Source organism: Schistocerca cancellata, chromosome 10, assembly GCF_023864275.1.
Source record: "Schistocerca cancellata isolate TAMUIC-IGC-003103 chromosome 10, iqSchCanc2.1, whole genome shotgun sequence".
Lineage (NCBI taxonomy): Eukaryota > Metazoa > Arthropoda > Insecta > Orthoptera > Acrididae > Schistocerca > Schistocerca cancellata.
Genome location: NC_064635.1, coordinates 133,187,013 through 133,198,622, shown reverse-complemented (window position 1 = coordinate 133,198,622; position 11,610 = coordinate 133,187,013). Strand labels below are relative to the sequence as shown.

Here is an 11,610-nt window from a genome sequence, read left to right as displayed (position 1 = left end):
AGTTGGCCAACGCGTTATTGACTTGCCGAATTTCTGAAGCTCTATCCCTCCTATAAATTATCCCATTTTTCTGAAATTGTAATCATTTATTTGTCGCATCTATCGATTTGCGTCCCATTCAGATAATTCTTGAGCCGTCGTTTTTTGTGTTTCACATTGTACTTTTTAAGTGGGTGCTGATCAGTAAGTGGTGCCCAGAACCACAAAATATCTTTTAGCACAGTCTTAGTACCAATGCATTTTCCATAAACTGCACACCAGGGGATATTTACTTTATGACCAACACAAAAAATTAAAAATACAATTTTTTAAAGTGTTGTTGGTTTTCGTTCACAACATACATTATTAAGATATACGGAGTGATTCAGCTGCCCATAACGATGGGTTTTGTAAGTAGGCTGTTTAGTTTTTTGTGTTGGTGAAGCCACGTAGCGCTCTGTATGAAAATCGCTGACTGTGCTGTATGAAGTCTGTGGCTGGTTGGACTCATTGTTGGAATATTCGCTTGTGTAGTGTTGGGCAGTTGGATGTGAACAGCGCGTAGCGTTGGGCAGTTGGAGATGAGCTGCCACCTGTGGTGGATGTGGGGAGAGAAATGACGGAGTTTTGAGAATGGAAAAAAAAGAAATTTCTTTAACTGGATGTCACAAAATTTTACAGGGTGTCCGAAAAGTTTTTCCCTGATTACATACATTGATAACTCAGGCTACAAGTGAGATACAAATATGAAACTGGTGTCTAATTGCTGACAAACTATCAAAGTTTATTTCACACATCAGTAAACTTACACATGAGAACCCTTGGCAGCACGTAGCACATCTAGGTGATATCCAGTTTCCGTCCACACATTAGCCAACATCACTGGATGGATCGATTCAACGACTGTGGTTATCCGTTTCCGCAGTGTTTCAAGATCTGGTACACGTGTTCGGTAGACCTCGTCCTTGACATAACCCCATAAAAAGAAGTCTAATGGCGTTCTGTCAGGAGAGCGTGGAGGCCAAACCGTTGGCCCATCACGACCAGTCCATGGCCCAGGAAAGGTCATATCGAGATAGGCACGGACGTCCAAACCCCAATGAGGCGGTGCACCGTCTTGCTGAAACAAGACATTGGGGTGATACTGAAGCAGCTGAGGAACAGCATACAGTTGCAACATGTCCAGATACACTGCAGATGTGATGGTAGCCTCAGCGAAAAAGAGTGGTCCGATAATTCGAACGTGCAATAGCGCGCACCAAACATTCACCTTTGGACTGCCTCTCATGCACTCCGTGACCTCGCCAGGGGGTTGTGAACCCCAGATGCGCACATTATGGCGATTCACTACTCCACTGACAAAAAAGGTCGCTTCGTCGGAAAAGGCAATTCGTCTGAGATAACCATCATCGTCCTCAATACGTGATAGCATTTCGACCGCAAAATCATATCGACGTGTTCTCTCATTGGGCAACAAAGCCTGAACGATTTGCACTTTAAATGCACGAAACAATAAAAGTTTGTGTAAAATGTCATTGAGAGAGCTTTTTTTGCATCTGTAATTCACGTGAGGCCCTGCGCACCGATTTCTTCGGACTTCGCAGAAAAGACTTCCAGCTTCCACCCTGTCTGCTGAGGTTCTTGGTCGACCAGACCACCGAAGGTCAGCAACCAATCCTGTGTTCTTGAAATTCTCATACCATGCTTTAATGCTCTTGACATCAGGTGGATTCCTTCCAAATGTTGTCTGGAAGTGTCTCTGCACTGTGGTTGGTGATCGTGTCTCATGGTACCACAGGACACACTGTGTCTTTTCCTGATTGGTTAACATGGCTTCTTGGGTACTGCACCTCATCCACTACTTACGTACTGCGAAACTAAAACAGCAAAAAACTTTGATAGTTGTAAACAATTCGACACAAGTTTCGTATTTGTATCTTACTTCTAGCCTGAGTTATCAATTTATGTAATGAGGGAAAGTCTTTTCGGACGCCCTGTATATGTATTATGACTTTTGAACGCTATTAAGGTAACTACATTGTTTGTTCTCTATCAAAATCTTTCATTTGCTAACTATGCCTATCAGCAGTTAGTGCCTTCAGTAGTTAGAATATTTTATGTAGCCTGCAGTATTGGCGCTCTCTGCATTGCACCAGTTCGAGTAACGAAGATGTTTGTGAGGTAAGTGATTCATGAAAGATATAGGTTATGATCAGAATAAGTAAAGAGAAAACTGTCTTAGTACGTTGAGCTTTGCTCAGCTGTTTGAAAATCAAATAACGTAAGAGTTTTTTCCAGAACTGTCATTCTTAATTTTGCAAAGGGGACTTTTCATTTTCACGTAACCCGCAACGCTTACGAAAACCACTTGCGAGAATTTCATATTCTCTCGTTCACTACGCGCAAACTATTAGTCCTACAGAAAAAATGAACAGGACCTTTTTGTAGGAAATTTAATGTACTCATACTTTGTGCTGGGATAGTTTTTCGCTGGTGGCCACGGTTTTCGAGTTTGGTCACATCCGTACGTTTTTCTTGAATAATTCTAACGTATCCTAGTACAAAAGTTAAGTACATCTACATCTACATGATTACTCTGCAATTCACATTTAAGTGCTTGGTAGAGGGTTCATCGAACCACAATCATACTAACGCTCTACCATTCCACTAACGACAGCGCGCGGGAAAAACTAACACCTAAACCTTTCTGTTCGAGCTCTGATTTCTCTTATTTTATTTTGATGATCATTCCTACCTATGTAGGCTGGGCTCAACAAAATATTTTCGCATTCGGAAGAGAAAGTTGGTGACTGAAATTTCGTAAATAGATCTCGCCGCGACAAAAAACGTCTTTGCTTTAATGACTTCCATACCAACTCGCGTATCATATCTGCCACACTCTCTCCCCTATTACGTGATAATACCAAACGAGCTGCCCTTTTTTGCACCCTTTAGATGACCTCCGTCAATCCCACCTGGTAAGGATCCCATACCGCGCAGCAATATTCTAACAGAGGACGAACGAATGTAGTGTAAGCTGTCTCTTTAGTGGACTTGCATCTTCTAAGTGTCCTGCCAATGAAACGCAACCTTTGGCTCGCCTTCCCCACAATATTATCTATGTGGTCTTTCCAACTGAAGTTGTTCGTAATTTTAACACCCAGGTACTTAGTTGAATTGACAGCCTTGAGAATTGTACTATTTATCGAGTAATCGAATTCCAACGGATTTCTTTTGGAACTCATGTGGATCACCTGACACTTTTCGTTATTTAGCGTCAACTGCCACCTGCCACACCATACAGCAATCTTTTCTAAATCGCTTTGCAACTGATACTGGTCTTCGGATGACCTTACTAGACGGTAAATTACAGCATCAGCTACGAACAACCTAAGGGAACTGCTCAGATTGTCACCCAGGTCATTTATATAGATTAGGAACAGCAGAGGTCCCAAGACGCTTCTCTGGGGAACACCTGATATCACTTAAGTTTTACTCGATGATTTGCCGTCTATTACTACGAACTGCGACCTTCCTGACAGGAAATCACGAATCCAGTCGTACAACTGAGACGATACCCCATAGGCCCGCAGCTTGATTAGGAGTCGCTTGTGAGGAACTGTGTCAAAAGCTTTCCGGAAATGCGGAATCAACTTGAGATCCCCTGTCGATAGCGGCCATTACTAAGTGCGAATAAAGAAAAAAATGGTTCAAATGGCTCTGAGCACTATGGGACTCAACTTCTGAGGTCATTAGTCCCCTAGAAGTTAGAACTAGTTAAACCGAACTAAACTAAGGACATCACACACATCCATGCCCGAGGCAGGATTCGAACCTGCGACCGTAGCAGTCTCGCGGTTCCAGACTGCAGCGCCTAGAACCGCACGGTCACTTAGGCCGGCTGCGAATAAAGAGCTAGCTGCGTTGCACAAGAACGATGTTTTGCGAAACCATGCTGATTACGTATCCCTTCGAGGTGGTTCATAATGTTTGAATACAGTATATGCTCCAAACCCCTATTGCATTATATTTCCTACAAAAACACAAGTTGTTGACTCGCTCGTTTTGTGATGCTCTGTCTCTTGAATAAACCATCCAGTTCTTGTAACATTTGTTTGTCTGTACATCACATCTACCGATTCCTTCGTGGTGCATTGCTGTTCCTCTTTCTTTTTCTTTCTTGGCGTGTATATTGTTAACAAATTTAAGAACAAGGAACGAAATATGTTCCTTCTTTTTTAATTTTTTTTTTTTTGGTGGTGTTCACCCCCTCGGTATTGTACGTCATGGAAAATGAGTTGGTACAGCTAGGATTAATCTGAGGACAGATGATGTACGGTGGGTGTATTCTAGAGATGTTGAGGACAGGCAAAGTGCCGTATCGCCCGTGGCATCACGGATGTGCACAGCTGCTAACGAGCGCCAAAGACGGCCAAGGCCTGCGGGGAAGTTTTGGGCAGAGCGCGCGACACAATGCCCCGTTAATCCGGGGCGTGTCCCCGCGGTCGCGCGACTACAAAAGGCGGCCGCTGGCGCTTCCCGGCACCTGTCTTGTCTGCAGCCGACGCAGCTCAACACACCAGCCGTCCAGCCATGAGGATCCTCGCAGTGAGTACCGCACGCCGCTCTAGCCTCTTGTTGTTGTGGCCTTCAGTCCTGAGACTGGTTTGATGCAGCTCTCCATGCTACTCTATCCTGTGCAAGCTTCTTCATCTCCCAGTACATACTGCAGCCTACATCCTTCTGAATCTGCTTAGTGTATCCATCTCTTGGTCTCGCTCTACGATTTTTACCCTCCACGCTGCCCTCCAATGCTAAATTGGTGATCCCTCGATGTCTCAGAACATGTCCTACCAAGTTGTCAAGTTGTGCCACAAACCTCTCTTCTCCCCAAACCTTTTCAATACCTCATCATTAGTTACGTGATCTACCCATCTAATCTTCAGCATTCTTCTGTAGCACCACATTTCGAAAGCTTCTATTCTCTTCTTGTCCAACCTATTTATCGTCCACGTTTCGCTTCCATACATGGCTACACTCCACACAAATACTTTCAGAAACGACTTCCTGACACTTAAATCAATACTCGATGTTAACAAATCTCTCTTCTTCAGAAATGCTTTCCTTGCCATTGCCAGTCTACATTTTATATCCTCTCTACTTCGACCATCATCAGTTATTTTGCTCCCCAAATAGCAAAACTCCTTTACTACTTTAAGTGTCTCATTTCCTAATCTAATTCCCTCAGCATCACCCGACTTAATTCGACTACATTCCATTATCCTCGTTTTGCTTTTGTTGGTGTTCATCTTATATCCTCCTTTCAAGACACTGTCCATTCCATTCAACTGCTCTTCCAAGTCCTTTGCTGCCTCTGTCAGAAGTACAATGTCATCGGCGAACCTCCAAGTTTTTATATCTTCTCCATGGATTTTAATACCTACTCCGAAATTTTCATTTGTTTCCTTTATTGTTTGATCAACATACAGATTGAATAACATTGGGGATAGGCTACAACCCTGTTCCACTCCCTTCCCAACCACTGCTTCCCTTTGATGTCCCTCGACTCTTATAACTGCCATCTGGTTTCTGTACAAATTGTAAATAGCCTTTCGCTCCCTGTATTTTACCCCTGCCACCTTCAGAATTTGAAAGAGAGTATTCCAGTCAATATTGTCTCTTGGCCAGGACTGCCCTCTTTTCCTGGTGCTAGTCTGCTTTTTGTATCCTCCTTCCTTCGTCCGTCATGGTTTATTTTGCTCCATAGGTAGTACAATTCCTTAACTTCATCTATTTCGTGACCATCAATCCTGATATTAAGTTTCTCGCTGTTGTCATTCCTGCTACTTCTCATTACTTTTGTCTTTTTCGATTTCCTCTCAATCCATATTCTATAGTCATTAGACTGTTAATTCTATTCAGCAGATCATGTAATTCTTCTTCAGTTTCACTTAGGACAGCAAAGTCATCAAAATTTGAATTTTAATTCCACTCCTGAAACTTACTTTAATTGCTTCTTCGATGTACAGAGTGAACAGTAGGGGCGAAAGACTACATCCCTGTCTTACACCCTTTTTATCGGAACACTTCGTACTCTTATTATCCCCTCTTGCTTCTTGTACATCTTGTATATTATCCGTCTTTCCCTATAGTTTACTCCAATTTTTTCTAACATCTTACACTATTTTACATTGTCTAACACTTTTTCCAGGTCGACAAATCATACGAACGTGTCCCGATTTCTCTTCAGTTTTGCTTCCATTATCAGTCGCAACATCAGAATTGCCTCTCTGGTGCCTTTACCTTTTATAAAGTTAAACTGATCCTCAATTTTCTTTTCCATTCTTCTGTCTATTATTTTTATCAGCAACTTGGATGCATGAGCTGTTAAGCTGATTGTGAGATAATTCTCACACTTCTCGGCTCTTGCAACCTTCGGAATTGTGTAGATGATGTTTTTCCGAAAACCAGATGGTATATCACCAGACTCATACATTCCACACATCAACGTGAATAGTCGTTTTGTTGCCTCTCCCACAATTATTTTAAAAATTCTGATGGACTGTTACCTATTGCTTCTGCCTTGTTTGATCTTAATTCTTCCAAATCTCTTTTAAATTATGATTGTAATACTCGATTCCTTAGCTCTTTCCTGTTGACTCATGTTTCTTCTTCTATCACGTCATTAGATAAGTGTTCCCCCTCGTAGAGATCTTCACTGTACTCTTTCCACCTATCCGCTCTCTCCTCTGCATTTAACAGTGGAATTCCCATAGCACTCTTATTGTTACCGCGCTTACTTTTAGTTTCACCGACGGTTGTTTCCCATATGCTGAGTCAGCGTTTCCGACAATCATTTCGTATTAGATTTCTTCATATGTTTCATGTAGCCATTTTACCTTAGTTTCCCTGCACTTCCTATTTACTTCGTTCGTAAGTGCCTCGTGTTCTTAAATTTCCCTGAACATTTTTGTACTACTTTCTTTTGTCGATCAACTGAAGCATTTAATCTATTATCTATAGTTTTTTTTACAGTTGTATCTACGGCTTTTTTTCCAACTTCTGTGATTACCCTATTTATAGATGTCCATCCCTCTTCAGCTTTACTATCTGCTAAGCTATTCATTATCGCAGTGCCTGTAGCCTCAGAGAATGTCAAACGTATCTCTTCGTTTCTTAGGACTTCCGTATCCCACTTCTGTGCGCACCGATTCTTCCTGTTTAGTCTCTTAAACTCCAGCCTGTCACTACTAAATTGTGATCTGACTCTATTTCTGCTCCTGGGTACGCCTTCTAGTTCAATATATGATTTCGAAATCTCTGACCCACCGTGATGCAAACTTATTGAAATCTTCCTGTATCTCCTGGCCTTTTCCAAGTATACCTCCTCCTCGCTTTACGCTTGAACAGAGTAGTCGCTCTTACTAGCTGAAATTTACTGCAGAACTCAATCTTTCTTCTCTCTCATTCCTAGTACCAAGCCCATATTCTCCCGTAACTCTTTCTTCTATTCCTTCCTCCACTACCGCATTCCAGTCCCCAACGACTATGGCAACAGGCCACAGCAGTCCACTCGCCCCACCGCCGCCCCACACCGAACCCTGGGTTACTGTGCGGTTCAGCCCCATCGTCGTTGTGAGGAGTGAAAACCACTAATAGCTAGGATTGGTACGTTTTCCCGCTTATGTAGGCACGATAGCAAACTACGATTTTTACATGTTATAGCTAAGCAGAAGGCAAGAGGCCAGCGTGGTCATTCAGTGTACAGAAAGCAAACGCAAACTGATCGATACTTGAACGCCGACAGATGTCACCATCCGGTATAAAAGGAAGCGCTAGAACACAAAGCAAAGATTATTTCTGACGACGACCATCTATAGTCTGAATTGAGCACTTGAGACATGTTTTGAGAAGGAATGGTTGTAGTGAGGGAGGCATTGAAAACACTTTCAGATGCCACCGATGAAGGACGGCTTGTGAATCGGCAGAAGAGACCAAGCCGGCTGCTTTTTTTGCCATGCTGTACGGCAACGAGCAGCAGAGCTACACAGAAACAGAATGAGTGAAATCATTGTTCTGGTCCGCCCCCAAGACACGAGATATGCTGCACCCTGTTTAAAAACGACATACCTGTTCTTTTGTCCGGTGTCTACGATGTCCCTCGCGAATGCGGCAGCACCTACACAGGGTGTTACAAAAAGGTACGCCCAAACTTTCAGGAAACATTCCTCACACACAAATAAAGAAAAGATGTTATGTGGACATGTGTCCGGAAACGCTTGATTTCCATGTTAGAGCTCATTTAGTTCAAAAAATGGTTCAAATGGCTCTGAGCACTATGGGTCATCAGTCCCCTAGAACTTAGAACTACTTAAACCTAACTAACCTAAGGACAGCACACAACACCCAGCCATCACGAGGCAGAGAAAATCCCTGACCCCGCCGGGAATCGAACCCGGGAACCCGGGCGTGGGAAGCGAGAACGCTACCGCACGACCACGAGATGCGGGCAGCTCATTTAGTTACGGATGAGGCTTCATTCCAACGTGATCAAATTGTAAATTTTCACAATCAACATGTGTTGGCTGACGAGAATTGGCACGCAATTGTGCAATCACGTCATCAACACAGATTTTCTGTGAACGTTTGGGCAGGCATTGTTGGTGATGTCTTGATTGGGCTCCATGTTCTTCCACCTACGCTCAATGGAGCACGTTATCATGATTTCATACGGGATACTCTACCTGTGCTGCTAGAACATGTGCCTTTACAAGTACGACACAACATGTGGTTCATGCACGATGGAGCTCCTGCACATTTCAGTCGAAGTGTTCGTACGCTTCTCAACAACAGATTCGGTGACCGATGGATTGGTAGAGGTGGACCAATTCCATGGCATCCACGCTCTCCTGACCTCAACCCTCTTGACGTTCATTTATGGGGGCATTTGAAAGCTCTTGTCTACGCAACCCCGGTACCAAATGTAGAGACTCTTCGTGGTCGTATTGTGGACGGCTGTGATACAATACGCCATTCTCCAGGTCTGCATCAGCGCATCAGGGATTCCATGCGACGGAGGGTGGATGCATGCATCCTCGCTAACGGAGGACATTTTGAACATTTCCTGTAACAAAGTGCTTGAAGTCACGCTGGTACGTTCTGTTGCTGTGTGTTTCCATTCCATGATTAATGTGATTTGAAGAGAAGTAATAAAATGAGCTCTAACATGGAAAGTAAGCGTTTCCGGACACATGTCCACATAACATATTTTCTTTCTTTGTGTGTGAGGAATGTTTCCTGAAAGTTTAGCCGTACCTTTTTGTAACACCCTGTATATACACTACTGGCCATTAAAATTGTTACACCAAGAAGAAATGCAGATGATATTCGGGTATTCATTGGACAAATATGTTATACTGGAACTGACATGTGATTACATTTTCACGCAATTTGGGTTCATAGATCCTGCGAAATCAGTACCCACCACAACCACCTCTAGCCGTAATAACGGCCTTAATACGCCTGGACATTGAGTCAAACAGAGCTTGGATGGCGTGTACAGGTACAGCGGTTCATGCAGCTTCAACACGATACCACAGTTCATCAACAGTAGCGACTGGCGTATTGTGACGAGCCAGTTGCTCGGCCACTATTGACCAGACGTTTTCAATTGGTGAGAGATCTGGAGAATGTGCTTGCCAGGGCAGCAGCCGAACATTTTCTGTATCCAGAAAGGCCGGTACAGGACCTGCAACACGTGGTCGTGCATTATCCTGCTAAAATATAGGGTTTCGCAGGGATCGAATGAAGGGTACAGCCACAGGTAGTAACACATCTGAAACGTAACGTCCACTGCTCAAAGTGCCGTCAATGCGAACAAGAGGTGACCGAGACGTGTAACCAATGGCACCCCATACCATCACGCCGGGTGATACGCCAGTATGGCGATGACGAATACACGCTTCCAATGTGCGTTCACCGCGCTGTCGCCAGACACGGATGCGACCATCATGATGCTGTAAACAGAACCTGGATTCATCCGAAAAAATGACGTTTTGTCATTCGTGCAGCCAGGTTCGTAGTTGCGTACACCATCGCAGGCGCTCCTGTCTGTGATGCAGCGTCAAGGGTAACCGCAGCCACGGTCTCCGAGCTGATAGTCCATGCTGCTGCAAACGTCGTCGAACTGTTCGTGCAGATGGTTGTTGTCTTGCAAACGTCCCCATCTGTTGATTCTGGGATCGAGACGTGGCTGCACGATCCGTTACAGCCATGCGGATAAGATGAATGTCATCTCGACTGCTAGTGATACGAGGCCATTGGGATCCAGCACGGAGTTCCGTATTACCCTCCTGAACCCACTGATTCCATATTCTGCTAACAGTCATTGGATCTCGACCAACGCGGGCAGCAATGTCGAGATACGATAAACCGGAATCGCGATAGGCTACAATACGACCTTTATCAAAGTCGGAAACGTGATGGTACGCATTTCTCCTCCTTACACGAGGCATGACTACAACTTTTCACCAGGCAACGCCGGTCGACTGCCGTTTGTGTATGAGAAATCGGTTGTAAACTTTCCTCATGTCAGCACGTTGTAGGTGTCGCCACCGGCGCTAACCTTGTGCGAATGCTCTGAAAAGCTAATCATTTGCATAACACAGCATCTTCTTCCTGTCGGTTAAATGTCGCGTCTGTAGCACGTCATCTTCGTGGTGTAGCAATTTTAATGGCCAGTAGTGTAATTTTCGTTCTCGAAGTCTTATCGTCGTACAGTTCTTCTATGTGTTCAAAATGGTTCAAATGGCTCTGAGCACTATGGGACCAAACATCTGAGGTTATCAGTCCCCTATAACTTAGTACTACTTAAACCTAACTAACCTAAGGCCATCACACACATCCATGCCCGAGGCGGGATTGGAACCTGCGACCGTAGCCGTCGCGCGGTTCCAGACTGAAGTGCCGAGAACCGCTCGGCCACTCCGGCCGGCCTTCTATGCGTGCTTTCCAGCGAGGACATATGTCACCATGATCTATCAGTAACATTATCTCTATTTTTCACTACTGCAGATTTCGTTCTAGGTCTGTACACGGGATTGCTATTAAACCGGACACCCCGGCCGTCCTGTTGTAGGTGGTGCTGTTGGTGGTGCTGGCGCTGGCCGCCTGCTCGGCCGCCTTCGCCCCCGCCTTGGCCGCCGCCCCCGCCTCGGCCGCCGCCCCCGGGCGCGACAAGCGCGGCGTGCTGCTGGCCGCCCCCCACGTGGTGGCCGCCCCCGCGGTCGTGCCGGCCGCCCGCGTCGTCGCCGCCGCCGTGCACGGGCCCATCATCTACGGCTGATCACCGCTGTAGCGCTCCACTTACCGGAAATAAACGGCAGTCGACTGCTTAGAGCATAACTTGACTGCTCTTCTTTGTTACCTCTCCTCCTCATTCCTTACAGACTCACTCATTTCGAAATTGTGCTGTTGAAAGCCCACCACGTCGTCTAAAAGTATAACATAAATTTCAAACAAACGTTGAACGACTTTCACCAAGACTTGCATACCAAACTAGTTGTGTCTGGCACGCTTTGCAATACCTCATTTTCTGTTTAAGGAGGCACACATATACGAAGCAGACATATA

The 11,610-nt window shown here is 44.8% G+C and overlaps 1 long non-coding RNA gene across 1 annotated transcript; it reads left to right on the top strand.

The window, feature by feature from the left end:
* The first annotated feature begins 4,532 nt into the window (after nt 1–4,532).
* Nucleotides 4,533–11,382, top strand: LOC126106886 (uncharacterized). The gene is made up of 2 exons (XR_007523414.1): nt 4,533–4,587; nt 11,117–11,382. It is a non-coding gene; the product is annotated as an uncharacterized LOC126106886 (long non-coding RNA).
* The last annotated feature ends 228 nt before the right edge of the window (nt 11,383–11,610 follow it).